The 23,876-nt window shown below is 39.7% G+C and overlaps 1 protein-coding gene across 38 annotated transcripts in view; it reads right to left on the bottom strand.

Moving 5' to 3' along the window:
* The window catches only part of LOC138210910 (receptor-type tyrosine-protein phosphatase delta-like), a 348,424-nt gene that overhangs the window by 193,211 nt on the left and 131,337 nt on the right, over positions 1-23,876 (bottom strand). For all 38 annotated transcript variants that reach the window (XM_069170312.1, XM_069170313.1, XM_069170306.1 and 35 more), the window contains exons 6-7: positions 21,126-21,228; positions 9,552-9,595 (exon numbers count right to left, since the gene is read on the bottom strand). The gene's annotated coding sequence lies outside the window, so the exon portion shown is untranslated. The remainder of the gene's footprint in view (positions 1-9,551; positions 9,596-21,125; positions 21,229-23,876) is intronic.

A 23,876-nucleotide genomic window follows, 5' to 3' on the forward strand; every position in this document is an offset into this window, starting at 1 on the left:
TAATACTGTAGATCTGTAGCTTATTTCAGCACAATGGACGACTGTTTTATGACACAGACACACGTTATTATAATATCAGTAATTACATGCACTTATTATAGCTTACATAAAATGGTGCTATTGTCATACGAATATAAAACCATTGTGGGATTCTGAATATAAAAAAGGATAATTAGCATATTCATTATGATTTTAATGTCTTTCACTGTACTGTACAATTCAGAGAGGAATGTACCGTTGGAGCACAAGTGAGATACTACAGTAATTAAAACAAGCTTTGTGCTAACTGTGGCTCCCTGTTTTTTTTTTGTTTTATTTCCTTCTTCTGAACTTCACAAAATTCTCATGCATAATGACAACAGAGGAAATGAAATGCCTCAAAAGCAAGGTAAGAGATGATGATTAAATACAGCAGTGGTTGTCTCTTACAACAATGTGCCAGACAAAGGTAAACTATTAATTTGCATAAAGTTGTGTATTTCACTGTGCACCGACTGTACATGAATTAAAAGGGACCAAATTACTGGCGAGGGATATTACTGCTCTCCTTCGCGTATGAAAAATCAACAATCTGTAAAGGATTATATTGAAATGCTTTAAGTCTGCCTGATAGAAATGTGTAAAACAATTTGATTTAAACAAGGAAATAAAAACTGATTAGTCAGATGAGATTTAAAAAAAAAAAAAAAGGGCTAAATATTTATTTTGTGCTATTTGGATACAACCTTTTTAGTGTTCTGTTTGTCTATCGTAGGTTGCTTTCATCAAAATTGAAGATGAGTCTTTAAATGTCAAAAAAAGCAATGGTCTTGAATTCTGTCTTCAGTGGAACTGTGAACTTGAGTGGTAAAGAAAATCTGCAATGACGCAATGAGATGGGCCTTGATTGTCCTTGTGTTATTGCAGCCAAAACACCATTGTAGTTTGTATTTAGTTTCTTTGAGCTTTGTTGCTCATTTATCTGTGTCTTTGTGTCCATGTATTCGTATTACGCAGGGAAGTACTCTTAATATCTTCAAGAAGTACAGATTTAGACTGGGTTAAAAACTAAGTTTAAAGCACAAACTAATTTCGCTGCTTGTCGCAAGCAGAACATCCAGTCACTTTGATCATTTCATTGTTTGTCCCGGCCGAGAGCTTTGTTGGAATCGATTTCCCTCCAGTCTAATTGGTGTCATGCCTGGTTTGGCTAAATAAGCCACACACCATGAAGATACTCTGGCGAACTAAAAGGGCATTGCTGACATTTTCTTAAGAATATAGCGAGCAATTACATCGACAAAAAATGGTTTTGTGTACAAAGCTCTTAGGACAATTTCTAATCATATTACCAAGACTTACTCACACTTTGTGAGAAACATCAGTTCTCAAAGAAACAGACTCCTGTGTTAGGGGATTTTAAGGTTATTGGTTGCACCGTCTACAACGTCAACCATGTTATTTGCTTTCAGTAGCTCTCGCTTTTCCTGTTGGCCATGGTTCGTGTATCATTCAGATCATGAACGACAATAACATTTACTGTTAACACATTCTGCAATATGTCATCTGGCTTTAACTCATGTGTTTTTAGCAGACTTTTACTGTAATTGAAGGGTATTACCATAAAATGGTTTCACCTCTGATCATTCAGTCAGGCTCAGTGAAAGTCTGTAAAACCCCAATTCACTGTCAGCTATCCAGAGGAGCTTAATGTATTTTTGTTAACAGAGAAGTACAAGGTTAAAAGGTTAATATCAGACAGTGACTACAATTCTCCCTGCTACTGTAGTAGCGCATCGCCCACCTCACTACCCCCCCTCTCCCTCTCCCTTTCCCTCTCTCTCTCTTTGTGTCAATTGTGTTATACTCACACAGATGCACACACACACACACGCACGCACGCACACACACGCGCACACACACACACACACTCATGTTACTCTCTCTCCTCCCCTCAGTGTAAAAGTTGCAGCAGAGCCATCCATCCAAACTCATAGACCATGAAATTAGGTTAAGACGTAAGGCTGTGAATGACACAGGTGTGGATACAAATGAGAACATCCGAATGAAGAAGTAGAGATCCAGGACAGCTGATACTGTAGTCGTTATAGCCATTCAGAATTATATTTCACAGCTTCCGCCTTCATTTTATTTAGCCCACTTTTGCTGTTGTGTATTAGTGGTCAGGGCAGGGCATTAGCATACATGCTGGAACGCTGTGTGTAAGGATATTAGGAGCTCTGTCATATTCCAAATCTCATTTCCCATAAAAAACTTAAAAAATTGCTCAAGCTTGTCTGCACTCTTCTGCACTCTTGTATATATCAGAGCACTTCTATTCCCTTCTTTTTCCTTTTTTGAATACATTTAGATATTCAAATTTTTCAGTCTTGCTCTTTTTAATAAATTCCCTCCATGTACGACTAACATTTAACAAGTGAAAAAGCACAATGGCAATAACTGAAATCCTGTTTTATGACAGTATTAATTTACCAACTGTGGCAAAAAAAATAATTCTGGTTTTAGACAATGCTGCCAAACAAGGAAATCAGAGACCATGCTCTTTGGCTTTTGCATGGTATTTTTTTTTTTTTTTTTTTTTTTTTAGCAACTCTCCACATTGTTATCAATGTTTAAAAAAAGAAAAAAAAACATGTTTTTATTGTTTTTATCTCTGGCATGAAAATCAGACACCATCTTAACCGTATTGTTTTGCCCTGCTGTATAAGCAACGCAATATTCCCTGGTACTAAAATTGGCAGTCACAGTCTGCTATTGGATTGACAAATAGGAACATGTTTGCTCGGAAGACTTAATTATGACATATGTTAAGTTAGGTGATACAGATATTAATTAAACTGATTGTTAAAAGAAAAACAATAATTTATAAGTCTTTATACTGCACAAATAGAGGGATTTTTAATGAATTAATATTTGGAGTGCCAAATGGCTCCAGATTAGGGTTTAATTTATTCGGGCCACAGCACCGATGGTACGAATGGTGCACCTTTTTGGCAAAAAATATGATTTTCCCAAGTAGCAGAAGATTTTTCTTGCCTTAAAAATAATCATAATCCTAGTAATACATTTATGCAATGTGTGTTTTTCTATCCATACCTTGTCAGAAGTCAGTGCAAATTGATCATAGTTAGGATATTATGTCAATACATTTAGTTTGAATGTGAGATGATTATGATTATGATTAAGATGCCAATAATGAAGGGCATTTTTGGAACAGTTTTGAAATGTTTTATAAAGCACATGTTGTTAGTGAAGCAAAGTAATTCACTTTGATTTGACTGTCCCAAATTTGACTGTTACCTATCATACTAATGGATTCAGAGTACTGCAATAAGAAAGAAGCCATGCAAGAACAATTAGTTAAAGATAATTAAGTAAAGGGAAGTCGATATCAGTGAGCTTTTGGAAGTGATTTAAAACAGTGGTAGTGATTTGGCAAGCCTAAGCTCCATGCACAATCCTTTCCAAAGAGCATTGGTGGCAAGCACCCAATCAATCTCTACTTTGGAACAGCCAGCCAATACTCGATGTATTGTAGAGACATGAAACTCCTCTCTCAAAGTCCATCCCTTTTTATTGTTCTGCTCAAATAATAAAGAAAAAAAGAAGACAAACAATCACAATGCTGTTAAGCCATCAGATTCATCATGAAAGCGCTGTAGACAGGGTCACAGCTTTTGAAAGCAACCACAATGAGAGCTGGTAATATGAGAGCACGATATTGACTATTCCTTTTACTATAATAGGTATTGACCTCTGCATCAGCAAGGATCTGCTGATATCTGCAGTCCTTCAAACCCCACTGAGTTCAAACATGAAAAGTTTCTACTGCAAACACCACAAGTCTACATTGATACAAAAGACTGCTGAGCACTTAAAAGGGAATAAAATATGTGCAATGGTGGGTGTGATATCAGCTGAATCGGATTTTGATTGATAGGCTCTTTGGGGGTATGTGGGGTGCATGAAACAGAGAGTCAAAAAAGAATTTGCTGGCTAATGATCCGTTCCGTTCTTGAATTATGTTTAACCTGGCTATTTAAGATTACCGTGCCAGCGAGAATTAAAGAGTGGAAGTGTGAGTGGAATTGGAATGCCAATCAAGGAAAACAAACCGACAGCACAGGTTTAATTAATTTAATTGGAAGGCAGTGAAATAATTAACTGCACTGGGCTCCACCTGCATTTACATACAGTGCAAATAAACATACAATACCGGTATAGTTCTATCCATAGCCTCAGATCGACAACTAGTATGGAATGAATAAGACTTTGGTGGAGAATCAGCTCATTTAATGTGTCGCCTGTGCTCGCCTGCGTGCACACACATGCACACACTCCGTTATAATACATAAGCACTTGTGGGATGCCAAAGGGTCAAGTGGTTTTCAGTGTGTGCTATGAAAAGTCCTGACGCTTGCTAATATTTCCTGATGTGTTCTTTTTTATTTGAATACCGGGTGCTGACTCAGCGAGCTCCTATTGTCAGAGCTTTCTATTTGAATGTCAACACTATTATTACAGCAGGTGATGCAACAGCAGGTGTCTCTCTGCCTGTCTGTCTCGCATCCTCCGTCTGTCTTTCCATGTCTTTGTGTGTCTCTCTCGGCCTCTCTTGCTTTCCTTCCCTCGGTTTTGTTTAATAGCTATTATTACGTGTCTGCCAAATGGAATCCATTTGAAACACACTTTTTCTATCCTTTGCAAGCGTCTCTATTTTTCTTGGCTTGACATTCTACCACTCTTTCACACTTACTCTGACTGTAATGGGTGAAACGGAGAGAGTTCCTTGTTGCTCTCTTGCCTCTCTTCCCCCATTGTTTACAGCTGAAACCATCACAGTGTAGCCTCTGACGAGCTTGGGGAAAATGGACACTTTGACATTTCACACCCTGAAATGTGGCAGCGCTTGGTATTACTAGTAAACACTGTTCATTACTGCCTTGACAGCTGATGGCCAACATTCAACCTTCCCGCACCTGCCTCTGCAAAGACAGCACACAAAAGGGACTTTCTGACTTCAAAATGTTCAGTGCGATCAAAGCTGAGAGGCTGTGCTCTTTTCTATTTTCTTATCCTCCGCTCTTCTGTCTCCTTGTCCTTACTTTCAACCATGTAATCAAGTGCACTTTATTGCTGTCATGTCTGCATAGGTCTGACTATATTTTCAAGTCAGGCTTCATTGATGTCGAGAGACTTGAGACAGCGGGAGGGAGAAAGCATCGGGCTTTTAGAATTGGATGATAGATTACCTTTTAAAACAAAGAGAATAGCTAAATAAATAGTTTATAAGAATTTGAACTGTACTCCGAGTTATAAGTGAGCTCCCTGAGCAGCAGCAAAAAAGGTTAAATCAATTTGTGTGCCACATATGTCACTGGAATATATATCTTCCAATATGAAGTTAGCATCTGGAGTTTTTGTCTACGTTTCCTGTTGAAGCAGCGGAGATGTCAGGATGAGTGATTCATTCTGGGGCTACCTGTGAGACATTTAGGTTCCCATTTGAATTCATTGGGATATGTTTCATGAGCTTGTAAAATGAAATAGTGAAACTGTAAAAATGTATTACATTTCTACACATTGAAGTATGCGTCCTACCAAATGATTAAGACTCCAGCTTCAATTATGACACAGCTGTAAAAGGCTTCTTCTCATATTATACAGTGAATAAAATTCAGGTCAAGTGCTCATGTACTTCCTTGTTCAAACTGGACCCCTAATTCATTGCTTATTCATTAAGCAATTGCTTTTTCTTTTTTTTCTCCAGTTTCTTCAGTATGTCATTTTAAGTCAGCACAGATTTGGCATGCACACTTTAATGAATCTGAAGTGGTCTGGATTGCTTAGAGACTATCGCTCCTTCAAGATTTACAAGAGGGAGTAAGGTGATTTCATTTTCTTATAAATTCTAATCTCCCGTCTTCTGTGGTTTGCAGCTGTTTGCTATGCATATAGGAACACAGTAGACTACAACACATGACCCAAGTAAATGAGGATTTAGAGAAGTTTTAGTTAAAAAAAAAAAAAAAATCCCTTTCCCCTTATGAGACAAAATTTAGAGATTTTACAAAATGTGACGGCAGCAGTACATGTGTTAATATGTGAGAACACCTGTTTTCTGATCAAGTTGCTTTAGATATTTGTGAAACCAGTTGTTGTACATTAGAAAAATGGATACATCAACATTTAGGTCAGCAAAAGTGCCACAACGTCGGCATAGTACAAAGTGCAAACCAGTGTTGTTGTTTTTTTTGATAGCCAGATTTGAATTTACAATGCATGATCATATTTAATCCATCAAAGAGTAAACCCAATTTTAGGTCTCTGACATATTTGTTCCTCAAATGAGGAAGAACCTTGGTTCAGTCCTCTGAAAAGAAAATGGGAGTAAATCTGCAAAAATGAAAGATTCCTCTGTAGCAGCTTAAATTGCCAACAAGATAAACAATTAAATATATACAGTGTGAAGTATGTGTGAATTTTGGAACAACGGCAACTAGTTTATCATTTCTATGGTGGTGATTTTGACAGTGGTTCAGCTCTGGAGTACTCAAATTTAACAACTATAAAGAAGTCAGTTTTGCATTATTACAGGTCTTCTGCAGCATGGAATCTGATATGAATGAGTCTTTGTACATTATATAGACCTGTGATTTACTGCGTGCTGACATCGTTGGCTGGTCTTACACCAGCCCTCACAAAAATATTATTAAATCTGATTTCGATTATCAATATGGACTAAGAACCAAGACACAATATATCAAGTACAGACTCGGTGTATCAGAAAAGAAATGTGTTTTTTTGTGTAGGGAATTTGTCCACATTAAGCATATTTCATCTCACAGGTTTTTGTACGTGACATATGAGTCTCATCACTGCAGAGGTATGGAATTCATTTTGGCACAACTAAGCATTTTAATATGACTGTGGCTAATATCATTCATATTGGCAAAATTTCCAGTTGAGCGGTTGAATATTCTCATATCCGGTGGGACGAGGAACGGCACTTTTTCTTCCAAAGATGAACAGCAATATTGCATGTCTTTTGAGTTTATGCAAAGCATCCTCTCCCATTTTCCTCCAACAGCTCTCACTCAGAGCAGCCATGGGGAATATCATTAAATGCCCTGCTAACACGCTACCCCCTCTGCACACACACACACACACTCTCGCGCGCACACACACACACATACACACACACACAAACAAACAAACAAACAAAACCGCCTCTCCCTTCTCTCGACCCATACTCATTTCCCCCCTTCTTTTTCTTCCTGGCTATCACTCAGTGGCAGTGCATGAGGGAAAGAGAGCGCATTGATCTGCCAAAGTGAGCAGCCAGTTCGCGGGGCGCGTCTGTGCTGGCATTCTCGTCCCTGAATGGGAATTGCTTATTTCACCTGGCCCTCTTGCCTCTAGCAGACTTGTGGGAAGCCCCACTGGAGAAGGGCGGAGGGAGGGAGGGAGCGCCGGAGTCAGGGCCCTGGTCAGGGCTTGGCAGGCGGCAGATAAGAGCTCCTCATGCTGCTCCTGCATGCGCTCGCTACTGCTGCTCAAGCTCAGCCGCTCTCTCTGTCTCTCACACACTGACATGCACATACACATTGCTTTTCTCCACACGAGGCACTAATAATAACTTTGCCGTTCTGGTGAGTCAGCTTGCTTTCCTCAGGCAAGGATAAAAGTAAAACATGGTGCCTTTATTGAGTCTGAAATCACTAACTGTGGAATTCCCAGAACAGGGCTTTAACTCAGCCTGCATCCCCTTCTCTGCCAAGATGCCTTGTGTCCGCAAGATCTAATATTGTGTCCAAAGCAGGTCCTGATAAACAAGCAAGCAAACCTTTTATCATATTCACATAGACGACATACAGCACAGGAATTATGACGTTTCTGGACAGAATAACTTCATTTCCACGTCAAGATTGACTAGATATTTCAGACTCGACAGTTTGACTTTTCAGAATTAAATTCATATACTTCTATAATTTGCCCTGAAGTAAACACAATAGTTTTCTAGTTTATGTGCATGGTAGTGTCTTGTACAAACAAGACCAGCGGTGGTCGGGTTAATATTAGGTGGGTGGTGAAACTAGAGACTGAGTCCCGAGTATTTTGTTGATAAGTATTAAAAGTAAACATGTTGCCTGTAATGCTCTAAGTTTCCTTAGATATTTTTATATTTGATTAAGATGACAATCTTTCCTTTGCCATAACCAAGTGCTTTAAATGACTAAACATGACCATAAAAAAGTGAATTTTGCCTAAGTTGCTTTAAGTTGATCGGTTTAACATACTACGTTTTTGTATGGAATGTTTTTGACACAAGTGCTTTCATGTTTAGGACGAACGTTTCATTACTATTTCTCACAGACAAAGTTTCAAACAAATTAAACACTGTTCACCAACACTTTGGAAAATGTTGAAATTAGTTTGGAGTGCTAAGAATTGAGAACTGGCCTTCATAAATGTCAGCATTGATGGATCATTGTTAAATTCATATAATGACTTTTTAACAGTTATTTAAACTATCTCTGAGTTCTCAATAGTGATTGTCATTTTTTACAACTAACAGAGTAAAAATTTGATTCACTTCCAGTGTATTAGGGCGAAGAAGGAAACATCACTAAAGCTCAGCAGATTAATACAAATTTCTCTTCATGGCTTGACACCCGAATTAAGTGAAATATAGCTTTTTGGGTTAACCCACATTTAATGAAGTGCAGCCATAATTTGTCATGAGTGCTTTATGATTTATATTTTGAATACATTAAATCTCACTTTTTTTAAAGGTTTTATGCCATTTTGACAAAAATAATCAGTTTCATATCAACTAAATCTGTCAAATCTAACTTAAATATAAGCGAATCCTCCAGCCTTTCAGTATCTGACTCCCCTCTCTGACAGTGATCCCACTCAGCCCCCCCTCATCCTTCATATGTCCGAAACACATTCCTTCCAGCCACTTCATTCCCTCACTTCATCCTTCGCATGTTCTCAAATTTATTTCTCTCTATCTCTCTCCCGTGGTCAGCCAAGTTCCCTCCTTCCATCGAGCCTATGTCTCCGCTGCTCTTCTTGCTCAGTGACAGTCTCATCACACTCTATCAATCAGGCTTCTGAGACCTGGGCACAGTGCAGCACAGCATCGCACAGTCCTGGTCTGTTCCCATCAATGCCAGTCAGTCTCCCTCACTCTCTCAGTCACCTTAAAAAGGTTTAGGTTGCCAGATATAGTCTGTTTCCCCCGCGCCGTTGCAGGTCAGGAGATGGGAGGGATTGAGCTGGAGTCGAGATTCAGCTTAACACTTGATTTGATATCCCCTGACATATTCTCCGGCCTGCCTCGGCACTCAAAATGGGCAAAACAGATGGATATTTGGAAACATGATCACCTCCAATCGGAAGAATTAGAAAATACTGAGAAAACATAGCGTGTGATGACCCTTAATGTGTTGCATGAAATTTAAACAAATGGGAAATTATGCATAACAGAGGTCAGAGCATTCTTGTCCTCAACTCATCAGCTATTCTTCTCAGTTTCTTACCTGCCGCAGGCCTCATCCTGTGGTTGACGTCTCAGGAAAGAGAACTGCATAAATGAAAAAGACAGAAAGGAACAGGAGAGGCATGAACAGCTTAATCCACCTGTCTGCGTGGAGTAACAAACTGGCACTTCTCGACATTTATTCCAAACAACAAGGACTGCTTACTAAAAAGTAAAGCGCCGATCAAGTTTAGTGTTGCGTTTTCCATATAAACTCTTATTGTTATACTGTTATTTAATTAGTTAATTTACTCAGCACCATCATGAACAAAATATATAGTGAAGACAGACAGAATACTTGTTTTTCAACCAAATTTCAGATGAAGGAACAGAAAATTGCATATGCAGTCGAGAATGACTTAACCACGTTTATCGATTGACTTTGTGAATTATGAAAACAAGTGTAATTACATTTTCCTTTAAGTAGCACAACAAATTAGGCTTGTGAGTTCTTCTGGAAGCAAAAGAGGGGAAAAAAAAAAAAGCCTTTTTAAGTCTATTTAATGTGCTGCGAAGATTTTCTCAGGCTATTTTCTTGCTAAATGCATTAGCAGATGCTGCTGTGCCCATACAAGCCTGTGGACTAATATTCCTGTAAGTGATTAGCTACTTATTTAACCAACAGGGAGAAATGTGCCTTGGGTGATTGCAACAAAAATGAGTTGGGGATAAATATTTTATTTATTTATTTTAGCTACACTGGCTGAGCTTTGAGTTGACTCTTTATATTTTCAAACATTATTTTGAATGATTTTTTTTTTTTTTTTCTATTTTTGTAAAAGCAAATACGCTAACTTGATATTTAGCGGCATTAAAAGGTCTTCAATTGTACAGTCTTTCCATGCAAATGACCGTAATTATCCAGGTGAGGATATATCTGGTCCCGGCAACCTGTCCTCATCACCAGTGTGTTTTGCTGAGCTCCTTGTTATGTGTTCTCTCTGTACACCCTGTTCATACTAATGAATCTACAAATTAAATTGTAGAACAGAAGAAAATTAGGGCGCCTGACGTTTTTGATGCGGTAAGGAATACTCAATTAGGCTGGATTTGGCCTCCATAATTATTACATTATAGCTAAGATAAGTGTTCAATGGTAACCAATGCTTTGATGGCCTCCATTCTACAACCACGGCAACGGGCGAGCAAATATGAACATGCCAGAACATAAGAGTGAAAGGGTGCGGGGAGGGGGAAAAAAAGGCAAGTGAGAAAGTGACAAGAAAGCTATCGCACGGGAGCCCCTGTCTGCAGAAGCCATATTTCATTACACAGCACCAAAGCTTAGGAGGCAATCAAGCATATTTAGCCATCCTCGTCTTGCCCCCACCCCCAAAGCAATTATTACTCCCCAGTTTTTTACTGTGCTTCGCCATGGGGAAAATGAACCGCAGTACTTATCAGCTCAATGCATACACAAGTGACTGCGGTGGAGGACATGCATATACTCTGTGTGTGTGTGTGTGTGTGTGTGTGTGTGTGTGTGTGTGTAAGCATGGGAATGCACTCATGCTTGAGTTTACGTTACGGGGAGGCGTTGGAGGAGCGGGGTCGTGGCGAGCTGACCACTAGTGAGCAGTAGGTTACCTTTTTCAATCCCATTAGTTCAGTAACATCAGCACATTTAGGCGCAGCGGGCGGAGCGAGGGGAGATACAGAGATAACCATAAACATGTCACCAAAAATGCATCGTTATTTGCATTCATATTGGGAAGCGCCAAATTGATGCGGGGTCAAACGGGGAAGGTGAGGGTTTATGACCTGTGCATAGCTCTGCTGTCAGCAGCTCTGATCTATCGGACCAGCCAGCCTTGTCAGGCTTTACGCCTGATTGTATTATCATGGCTGACGATCAATGCGAATGAATGATCGTTCATGCGCAAAGGGGAGTAGAATGAATAAAGTGGAATGCAAACAGTACATTCTTTAGTAGTACAGTGAATGGAATAGCATTCCCCGGCCCATCTAGTTAAGTGATGCATTGCATGCTAGTGCAACACAAAACACTTTCTAAATACTTTGACTGTCTTGTTCCTTTATTCTTTTTTTTTTTTTTAATTTCCTTTTTGAATGTTATCAAACAGCAAGCGAGTAAAAAAAAAAAAGCAGAACTAGGAATTAATAAGAATAAAAAAGCATACTTCACTATTCTGGGGGTTTTGAGCAGCTAATGTGCATTCATTTGGGTGGCGCAGCCGCCAACTGCAGCATTAGTCCCCATCTGGGGACTTGTGTTTTGGTGAAAGTGCTTCTCCATTTGTGAGACTCTTCAGTTCTGGGCATCCTCCCCAAGCCCATAACTCAACATCCCTCTATCACTCCCCTGCGACTGGCTGTCATAATCATCGGCATTATGCTACCTCAATGGGCCTGATTTACAAGTCTGGACATGGCACGAGCTCCGCGCCAAGGGGTAAACATGAGGCTTTTTGCTGCCGCCAAGCCTGTTTCTCCCTACTGCATTTAATGGGGAGGAGAGAACGATATTCAAAACAGAAAAAGTAGCTTTTGAGATCTAAATCTGTACATGATTGCAAAACAAGTCTTTAAAATGGTCTCAGATTTTGTTTGAAATACTAAATACAAGCATCATCTTTGAAGTTAAATGTGAATGAAAACATGTTCGAACACAATAACTTTTCATTCGGGATTTTAGCATTTTGGAGGGGGGTGAAAGGATTAAATAGTAAATTAATACATATGCACATAAGAGGCACATAGTTAAATAATCAGCGTTGTACCCTCGAGTCATTTTGCTTTTCCGGTAGCAGGACAGACACCTTTGTCCAGTCCACCTGACTGAGTTTGATCAAGCCTCGGCCGATGTCAAACTGGAAAGCTACTGAGGACAGTAAATCCATCTGTATTTTTCTATCATAATCAGCTGATAGCTTGGAGGGCCAAAAGGGAAAAAAGGTGGTATAATAAATTGGCTCATAATACAATTAAAATCAAGCATGACACTCATTCTGTAGCAGTAATAGCCATTATATATGTATATATATATATATATATATAATTTTTTTTTTTAAATTTGACAATCTCACCGCTTTGCAGTTCTATTAAAATATTATATTTAAAAATGTGGCACACAATCGTTTTTTTATAGGTGATGGGGGTCAGAAATAAATATTGATAATTTGTGTAAGGGCGCTTCTTTTTAAAAACATCTCCAGCCACAAAAATTCCACTCAGTCCCTTAATTTTGCAAACATTAGGAATGTAATTATTTTCTTTCCATATCCAAATTACTCATCTGTAGTTAAAAATTGTAATTAATGTGCAAGCTCCATAGAAGAAAATAAATTATTTGTTATCGTACGTTTGTGGACTTTGATCATCCTTTCTTTACCTTTAGGCAGCACCTGGCCCTTTCCTTAACCCTCTCAGTCATCCCATAATCTTATATTAGCCCACATTCACCCACATATTGCGTCTGCTAAGTGATAGGCCACATAAATCCATTTTTCTATACACACACACACACACACACACACACACACACACACAATAACAGTTGAATGCAGCTCCCAAACCGCTTGCTGATAGCTGCCATTTCTTATCACTCCATTTGAATATAGCTCCGTTATGAAGGCACTTTTGCTTGCTGTCTAAATGGAGGAGACTGAGAGAGAGGTGATGCATTTTTGTTCAAATTACTTAAGCTGCCTGCAAAGCTTTTTGTAGAGTCGCACGCTTATGAAAATCCAACATAAAGAGCAGAAAATCTTGACAAAAAACAGTCCCGATGACACCTATCACCGACTTTCCAGTGGATTTTAATGAGTGATGTGTGATCTGTGATTCCTGCTATTTTTTTTGCACATACAATAAGCTCATGCTGTTAAATACAATCAAGGAGCAAGCTGAGAAATTCATTCTGCTTTTTTCTTCTTTCCATTCTGTAATAACCAAATGATATCCACTTTTTGCAGATTTTTTTTTGCATTCTGTCGCAGGAAACATGCCGGTCCCACTGTTTTCTTTTACCAAATATGTCTGCTTGTCAAGAAACGGCGGGTGTAGTTCTGCCATCTGTGGTTTTAATTTGAAACTTTTTATGAACTAAAAATAAGCTAATTAAGCATCTATATTTTTGTTCTTGGTGAGCTTTAGCATTTGTGAGGAAATGGTCCTGTAGTTAACGATCTAAGCTGAAATAGGCTTTCGGAAAAAAATGTTTTCACTGTCGGTGTTACAATAGCAGGGAGAGCCCATCGGCGGGCAGCGTAATGTTGTGAGACCGTTTGATAGACAACAGCACAGCAGGAGAAAGAGGAGAGGAAGTGGGATTCAGGACTGGAGAGCCAAGAGACACTTTCTCTTTCACTCTCTTGCTCCCAACTGCTCCCAGTGCAAGAGACATGGGCCGCTGCACAGACAGATGGCGAGGTGTGTGTGTGTGTGTGTGTGTGTGTGTGTGTGTGTGTGTGTGTGTGTGTGTGTGTGTGTGTGTGTGTGTGTGTGTGTGTGTGTGTGATGCTGAATGTGTGTAGTGGTGGGTGGTGACGCCATTCGGCTTTCTACAAGTGTGAGAGATGGAGCGCGAGAGATATAAGGGGAGAAAATGAAGGAGGGAAAAACACTGCAGAGGTGTGTGTGTGTGTGTGTGTGTGTGTGTGTGTGTGTGTGTGTGTGTGTGTGTGTGTGTGAGTGTGTGTGTGTGAGTGTGAGAGAGAGAATGGTGATTTCTTCATGAAATCATTGATCCATGTGCTGTTTTTTTATATATATTCCACATCCAAATAGCTTGTGTACTTCATTAGAGCAGCAATGAAAGCTCATTTGCGCTGTCACTTTGCATTCACCCGTCATGCTGCACTGAGAAGATGTTGCATGTAAGGGACCTCTCCTGATGATGAAAGGCACACCTACTGGAAAAACTGGAGGGGTGTAGACGATGTGATTCTGTATTGACAGACTGCCATCTACTGGATTTTATTGTAATTTCAATATATTCTATTTTATCATCACCCTTGTCCTTATATTCAGTTACAGTTACATACAGTATGAATACATGTCATTTTCTTTACTGATTAGGATTTGCTGTAATTATGCCGGCTGTAAAGCCACACTGACATGTGTCAAGGTTGAAAGCCAGTCTCTTAACAAGTAATTTACTCCAAATGTTTGTTTCATTTTTCTACTATTTCATTGTACTCTTTAGAAGTCACCCTTGAGTCTTTCCTTCTGAGGTAGAATGAGCATCTATCTTTTATAGAGTTAGAGACTGGAAATAGGTATTTCCGGAAATAAGTGTAACATAATGTAAATACACATTCAATAAGTACAATTTTGAATACTGACGAAATAAATGTTTTTGTATTCCTAGGTTAAGTTAAATTCCGACAACTTTGTACAGTGCGTTTTTATTTTTTTGTCTGGTGAAGAGGAGGAACCCACTTAGTTTGGTGTAAAAATAAATCTTAATCCATTGATAAAAATTGATTATTTATTACATTTTTGCATATAAATGAGGCTGTAGGATAGCAAATCAAAGAGAAGGAAGCCCGTATTTTTAATGATGCCAGTCGCTCAGAGTCACTTAGAGAGATGGAGTCTTGGAAGGCAAATGGTGATGCACAGCACCATCTTGTGGTTATGTCATTTGACTGAAAAATAGTTTGCATACATTTGGTGATTAAGGTTGAAGCCAGGATGATTTCATTGACATTTCAAACTTATAGTATTCCTTTAAAATGTGGAAACTTGATCAGATGTATATTAGCATTTCTCTTTGATTTCTTTTTGGAGTTGCAGTGGTTTTAATCGAATTGAACATCTGCCTTTACCATGCGGCCCTTTCACAAATGTTTGCTCTGTGGTATGTAATGTAAATTGCATCCGAGCAATAACCAGAGCTGCTTTTGCTGCATTTGTCTGTGTTTTTGTGAATACATTAATATATTGTAGCAGAAAGGGAAAAAAAAAAAAAGAGCCCTTTAACACCCTGACAGGGAAGTGACAAATCAAGTACAACCGTGAGCAGGAGGAGGGGCAATCAACAAACAAAAGAAGCGTGACGGAGAACTCAGGAGGACCGAGAGTGACTGATAGAGGAGCTTTTTCAAAGTGTAATTCTGTTTCTGGATCTCGTTGCTCTAGAAAAGAAAGTTATATATATTTTCAAGTAACCGAGCACTGGGTTATCCCAGAACCGGCTGCAGTGCTTTGACCTTTTTTGGAGACCAAGGCCTTGTGGAGCTGTGTGGATCCCTGGAGCAGGTGGACCGAGCTGAATTTGTTCAACTCTCTCTTGGACCCGTTTGGCTGCAACTGAGGACCTCCCTGGCTTTGGCTGACTGTAAGATGCGTCTCCTTTAAGGAAACGCTCCAGGCTTCTCCCTTTCCTTCCTTACTTGACCACTTCATCTTTAACCCTCATCTTCCTTGGACATTAAACATCAGAGCCATTAGAACCACTTATTTTGATTAGTCTGGGGATAAACCTACGCTACAATATTTCTGCATTCATGTGCTTGAGATCTCACAATGCATTTGGAAAAAACACTGCAGCCATTACCTGTCACACGACTAATGAGCAGTCTGTGTGCGCGCAGTTGATGGTCATGAAATATGCACCAGACTTAAATACCTCATGTATAGTGCCTTGAGACAAATCCACGCATTTCATTAAACGCACGCACACACACTGGCTCGGCTCTTCTGCAGAATTATTCCTCCTTTGCACAGGAAATAAAATGAATTTTCTATGCTTGTTTCCTCATAATCACAATGGCAAGGTAATGTTAAAGGATTAGCAGTTTTATTTCAACAATTTCGGGTAAGCTATAAAATTGAACCTATAACACATCCTTTTGAACATCCCTGCTGATTCAAAGTCACAGAGCACACAACGTCGAATTATGTCCGGTGTTTAAGTCAGTAATTAGGAGGTTATCATAAGTTGTCTCTAATCATTTACTTTTTTTTGTATTTTTCTGATCTATTATGGTCAGTACTTCAATCTCTAATCCTGTCTGTTTGTGGCTTAGCAGAGATTCACCCTGGGAAACCGCTGGCTGCTATCTGACATGAAACAGATTTGATCCTTTTTCCAGAGCATATCTGTCTTTTTCAGACAGGCAGTTTTCAAAAGAAATATGTCAGCAGTCTGGGGATTATGCTTTTTTTTTTTTTTTTGCTAATCACCAAAAGACCCAACCTGCCCGACATTTCTTTGGTTTAACAATGCAGTGCACTGAGCAAAAGTCATGTTCCCATTTACAGCAGATGCTTATTTTGATCTTCTTTTATTCTCATTGTATTAGAAAAATCTGATTGATTAACTATTAACTTCATGCTCTGCTGACTCACGTGATTATCTTTTGCAAATAAAAAGTGATTGAGCAAAAAAAAAAAAAAAAAATGAATAGATGGACTAATTTCACAAACTTGTCCTACTGATGTTGAGAAAATAGACTCGTCATCATTCATCTCGATTTGCTGTCTAAGAGTGAGCACAGGAAAATATGCATGTGCCAACATGCAAAATATGCATGTACAGTTTACTCTGTACGGGGAAAAGCAATCTGTCAAAGCATCCTGGAGTTGAATGTTTAGGTAAACATGTTCTCTCTCAGTCCTGCCTCTTCACCTCTTTCACACAGAGAAAATAACTTCATACCCTGTACTGTATGTGTAGATAAAATCAACTATAAAACTACACTGCTCAAAAAAAATAAAGGGAACACTTAAACAACACAATGTAACTCCAAGTCAATCACACTTCTGGGAAATCAACCTGTCCAGTTAGGAAGCAACACTGATTGTGAATCAATTTCACCTGCTGTTGTGCAAATGGAACAGACAACAGGTGGAAATGAGGCAATTATCAAGACAACCCCTATAAAGGAACGGTTCTGCAGGTGGTGACCACAGACCATTTCTCTGTCCTCGTCCTTTCTGGCTGATTTTTGGTCACTTTTGCATTTTGCCAGCGCCCTCACCACCAGAGGTAGCACGAGGCGGTGTCTGCAACCCACAGAAGTTGCTCAGGTAGTGCAGCTCATCCAGGATGGCACATCAATGCACGCTGTTGCAAGAAGGTTTGCTGTGTCTGTCAGCACTGTGTCAAGAGCACGGAGGACATACCGGGAGACAGGCCGGTCCACCAGGAGACGTGGAGGGGGCCGTAGGAGGACAACAACCCAGCGGCGGGACCGCTATCTGCTCCTCTGTGCAAAGAGGAACAGGAGGAGCACTGCCAGAGCCCTACAAAATGACCTTGGCGGTGGGTCAGCGATGGTCTGGGGAGGCATTTCTTCGGAGGGCCGCACAGCCCTCCGTGTGCTAGCCAGAGGTACCCTGACTGCCATTAGGTCCCGGGGTGAGATCCTCAGACCCGTTGTAAGACCATATGCTGGTGCAGTGGGCCCCGGGTTCCTTCTGATGCATGACAATGCTCGGCCTCATGTGGCTGGAGTGTGTCAGCAGTTCCTGCATGATGAAGGCATCGATGCTACGGACCGGCCTGCCCGTTCCCCAGACCTGAATCCAATCCAGCACATCTGGGACATCGTGTCTCGTTCCGTCCACCGACGCCACGTCGCACCGCAGACTGTCCAGGAGTCGGCTGATGCTTTGATCCAGGTCTGGGAGGAGATCCCTCAGGAGAACATCCATCGTCTCATCAGGAGCATGCCCAGGCGTTGTAGGGAGTGATACAGGTACGTGGAGGACACACACACTACTGAGACTCATTTTGACTTGTCTTTAGGAATTTCCACAGAAGTTGGATCAGCCTGTGATCTGATTTTTCCACTTTTATTTTGAGTATGATTCGGAATCCAGACCTCCATGGGATAATGATTTTGATTTCCACTGATCATTCTTATGTTATTTTGTTCTCAAGATTTTCAACTGGAATATTTAATTCATTGAGATCGAGGATGTGTTGTTTAAGTGTTCCCTTTATTTTTTTGAGCAGTGTATATTCCTGGATCCTTTTTAAACACAGGTTTAATGAACTTTGTTGCAGTGTAGGCTAACAAGTGATTCTCACTGTATGATTGTGATTTTTTTTAAGCGAACTGACTATTGCTGAGTCTGCTCCAGTGTAAGTACATGACGTGGGCTGAGAGTGATGGACTCCTGGTATCATTGGTAGTTATTTGTGGCGTGTGTATAACCACAATTCTCCAGCCACAGCTTATTGCAGGGTGAAGCTGGGCGAGATACACTCTGAGACTGGCATGAAGCCACAGGACTTTGTAATAATTCATCGGCCAAAAAGCCCTCCAAGTACTCGCTGTGTAATATTTATATCCAGCTGAATGTATTTCCTCAGCTACATCACTGAACAGGCTCGGGTCAGGAATGTTCTCCTTTCCGAAAGGGCTCTAGCGTTTCAGACCTTCGTGAAATCTGGGAAACAATACTATGAGTTTCCCCCTGATCACATTCAAGCTGCTTAAAATGAGGCATATGTGCCTCCGGGGCCAATGGCTGTTTTTAAACTTTTTATAATTTGTAAAGTTTTAATACTGACATCTTAAACTGTCTTTCCACCGATCAGGTGTATTAATCTGGCAGTAAAACTAAATTACAGAGATGATAGTTGGATGATTTTAGTATCGCTCGCAACTATAATTGGAGATTTTTTTTTTAGTAGACTTGGCGGACTTTAAGCCACCCTGTCAGTTTTACAACTTGTGTCTGTCTCTTGCATCTTCTCGTATTCTCGCCCACTCTATCTACAGTGCCATGTCCAGTAAACCCTCAGAGGACTTTGGCTCATTTGTTGTTTGTTTTTGATGAGTCATTTCTTCATCTTTGTCTCATACTGCCATTTTCTTTGTATCGTCTTTGATCGTGTCATTTCATTCCTTCTTTTTCTCCTTGGAGAGGCTTCACACAAAATGTAAATACTTCAAACTGTGATTAAAATTTTTTTTTTTTAATGCAGAGGAGGCTTATTGGACTCCTCGGCATTGGAAATGTTTCCTAATGAAAGTGCTTCCTCAAAGATGCAAACTGTTGGAAGATGTGCAAACGTAAAATGGTACAATGCCATAAACAGAATAATGTAAGTAATTGGACAACAGTTAATTGTATGCGATGTAGTTGCTGCTTATCTATATCAAATGTTCGACCTTTACAGTACATGCCAGTCAATTATACTTTCTAACTTCAATCTTTAATAACACAGGAAATGAGGATACTGTTATCCCATTGAACCACTGATTTCATTTTGACGATGCCCTCTATCGGCCATAGTAATTATGACAGGTGCAGAGGAGGTTATGTTAGTAAAAGAGGCAAACATTCTGCACAAGGTGGTGAGGGTGGATACAAGACTTCAATTACAGGCCTTTATTCAAGATTAACTTTAGCACAGGCGATCCCTGCTCGTTTCCCATTTCAGACAGGTTGTCAGTGTTACCAGTGTTAACCATAACAATTGAATGATGTCTATGTTTCGAGTATAAAATAGTTTGGGTATCATTGTTTTTTTTTGATGATTTAATATTAATTGTGGCAGTTAGTCTGGCTTTTCTGTTTGACCTCCTGTATTTGTATTACACTGACTGAACCTTCTATGCTGATGACAAACAACTTTGCGCTTTCTTGTAATCGATTTCAAACACTGATACTCATTGAATTTGATCCCATTTAGTATCAGCAATTTTCTCTTTGTCAAATGGAATCCTAAAATGTGTTAAATATAACAATAAGTGTATTAGTTGGACTTCGTCTTTGGCTTAATAGACTGATACCCAAATCGACAAATGTGGTTTCAACTGTAGAAGTTTTTCTCAAATTGAAACTCTTCTTCACTGCCGTTTTCGGCTGCATTTATTGTTTTTAACTTTCAGTTTTAGATGTTGTCCGTTACCTTGCTAGATTTCCATCTTTTCTGGAACAGTGTTTTAAATGCTTTCCATTACATGTGAGAAATTGGAAGAGGTAGTAAAGATGGATCAAAATTAACTCTAATAATTACCAGTCAAATTGTGAAGTGAAAAATTGGACGAGCCAATTAACACATTTAAAGACAATAAACAGCTTGATATGCATTATTGAAGGAGCCGGCTTTGTTTTTAAACATCTGTGAAAATTGTTAAATCCTGATAGATATTAGTGTAATTTATTCATTCAATTTTGAAAACACACTAAATTGGTGGTTTATGTTTGTCTAGTGAGTGACTCGTGTATGGGAAAATAAATGTGTTAAATTAAACATAATTTCACAATAGTTTATGCTTATGTCATTCGCAAAATCAAAATAATGTTCCCATTATACCATTTCCAGGTTAACGTCTCAATTTAAAATGAAAGACTGGTTTCAGAGCAGAGATGCTCTGCTCCACCACATTTGTGTTTCGTCAGTGAAAACAGTGTTCCTGTTTATTTTGAAAGCAGCTTTTCTCAAATTAACAGCTTAAAATGTTGAGGAAACATCTGCCACTTATTTTGCAATGAAGCTCTTTTTTTAAGAATGAATAAGATAAGCTCATAAATGAATTAGCTCCCACAATGGTTAAGCTTAATGTGAAAAACCTTGTCTGAGGCAAACAGCTGCCCTGTGGACTGTGTGGTTTGTTGAATTTGAAAGAGCACTTGTCCAACTCACCAAGAAATGAGGCTTCTCTGTTGGCTCATGCAGGTGCCAACATGCTGCCCGATGCTGCTGTTCTACCTTGCCGACGCCAAACTAAAGCCACCTTTGCCCCCACCTAGGAGAAGAGAAAAGTTAGCAGGATCAGGTATGGTTTAAAGACGCATGTGGAGAGTACAATCTGAAATCCCTGAATTACAGCCATAAGAGTTTCTAGTACTATGTCTATGTATACCAGCATCAAAACCAACCAGCATCAATGCACTGCTTGCCTGACAGGTGTTGTCCATTCTGTGTATATGCTATAATCCACTCTGTTTGCATGGGCTTCTTGGGCATTGCAGGTATTTATTTAGTGTGGCAGAAATGGAAAAAGCAGGAACAAATATGATCAGTTTGACTTTTTTCTTCTTCCTCTTGTGTGGTATTGAATCCTTGTCGCTCTCATGCACCTTGCATGCTTTTTGCCCACTGTTTTGATACTGCAAAACAATATGACGAAAGACAACTGATAGGGGGCATAACAAGCTGTAAAATAGAACTGATCGTTGTCATTCAATAAAACTAAAATATTGTTGTGCTACACTTAGGCTCAAAATAAATACCCAGGGTCAATCTAAAAGACTCCACTTTACATCTCGGTGGCTTCCCCTTCGTGTTATTAGAAAAATAGCCTTGGCTTTTTTCAACTGATGAGGCTGTATTTGCATATAATTAACCTCTTAAAAGACATATTAAAGACGGGCCTAAATCTGACGTGCCTTTGGAATATCTTACTTGCATTTGCATAACGTTTGCCTCCTCTGCAGGCGATAAAGCGGTATTAAGCTGGATTATAATATTTGATTTTGTGGTATGTGTATGTGCGTGTGTGCGTGCAATGACTGTATACATAGTTGTGTACCAGAATGTGTTGGAAACTGGAATGTGTGTTAGCTGTTTTGGCATGCCTCCCTATCGCCAGCAGGGCCAAAGAGAACAGCGAGCTATGCCTGACTGACATGTTACTCGTGTGACCTCATGAAAGTACAAATCCCTTCAAGCGGTATAATAAATCATCACAGCCAGGGCTGGCCCACAACACATGCTTCAATGCGCACACACACACACACACACACACACACAATTCAAGCCATAAAATAATATATCAAATTTAGAAAGTATGGAAACGCCATCATACCCTCAAGTGCCCTGACCTTTTGAGGTAGCAGGATGGACCAGTAGTCAGTTAGGTCACACCACACATCACTAAGGAATGCCTACTATTAACACCACAGATACCAAACTGAAGTGTCTTTGAGCATGACGATTAACCCCAAACCTACTCTGAAGGAACTCATACCTGACAACTTCCATGTCTTTACCAGAAGACAGAATAGACATTTAATAGACATGTTGGCGTATACTCCAAACAATATAAAGCGCTTATCCATTTTTCAACACAGCAGTAATGGACTGTGTCAATTTTTCTGTTTACCTGATATAATTTTTTTTTTTTCTCAGTGCTAATAGGCCACTTCACATTTAATGTAAGCAGTGTTAGGAAGTAGACTTTGGAAGTTTTTTGGGGGGCTGCCAGACTCGTTTCTATTCTAAACCAGGTCACCTGCTACTGCTGTGAATTCTACTTTATATAACACGACTCCATGACAGGCGAAGGGCACCTGTGTACCCATCATGCTGTGTAAGATGCACTCCAACATCATTTTACACGTCTTTAAGCCTTTCGCTCTGAAGAGAAACAGCAAATTAAATTTAAATGTAATGTCTTTAATAGTTCTTGAACAGGACGTTCAAATAGCCTCCAACAGACTCGGCGATACAAAAAATTCTGCTGTTGTCATTTACAATTCTTCAGGCCCAAAGTTAGTCTCACTCACTTATCTGTACTTAACCGTTTTTGCCGTGTCTTTCCACCGAAGCTGCATTTGTCGCTGTCATCTTTAATCAAAGTCACTTTACCACCTGTGCCTCCAACAAATTTTTCACAAATGTTCACAGTAATCACCACAACGCATCACATAGTACATGTGAAATGCTCTGAGTGAAAAGCATCACCTATTTCGCACACTTAGGAATATATTTGAGGCTGCCAGTAGGAATAAGAAATGAAAGTGCGGGCCGTGTCTCAATAAGGAGCGACTACATTGGCACCTCCCTGCCCTAATTTGATGTCAACCCACTTTCCCTGCAAGTATATTTTATACGTTCATTGGAAATCCTGTGGACATGTAGAAGAATGTTCTGGTGTATGCTGGCCTCTGCCCAGGGAGCAGTATCTCACAGCAACACAAATGCTCCAATTACAGCTGCACCCACAGGTCCTCTGGGGAAACCACAGTGCTGCTCATTGATCTGAAAAACACCACTGTGATAGAGGGAAACTTCCCTCCACTTCCAAAGGACATTAACTGTACTTTTAATGTGCAAAGTAGAACATTATTATGACAATGACAAGGGGAGTTTTTGAGGCATAATTATTTATGGCACCACAGTGGAGCATTTGTGCTCACGTGAATTTGAGTGCAGATTAAAGTGCTGCTTTATACGTGAATATACAGCATCAGGCAAATATAATTATTCCACTCTGTAACAATATTATTTTGACACAACACGCATCCTGAAGATTCAGTGTGTTTACACTTAGGTCACTTACTATCATCGCTTATTTTTCACACGACTCCTCGTGCTGTCATCCCTGTGTGTGTTGGATGAGTACTCGTACTGGCACAATGCGGTAAAAGCATCTGTCAGTCCTCTGTCTAA

Source organism: Embiotoca jacksoni, unplaced genomic scaffold (genome assembly GCF_022577435.1).
Source record: "Embiotoca jacksoni isolate LCO1_2020_lvr unplaced genomic scaffold, fEmbJac1.0.p SCAF_49, whole genome shotgun sequence".
Lineage (NCBI taxonomy): Eukaryota > Metazoa > Chordata > Actinopteri > Embiotocidae > Embiotoca > Embiotoca jacksoni.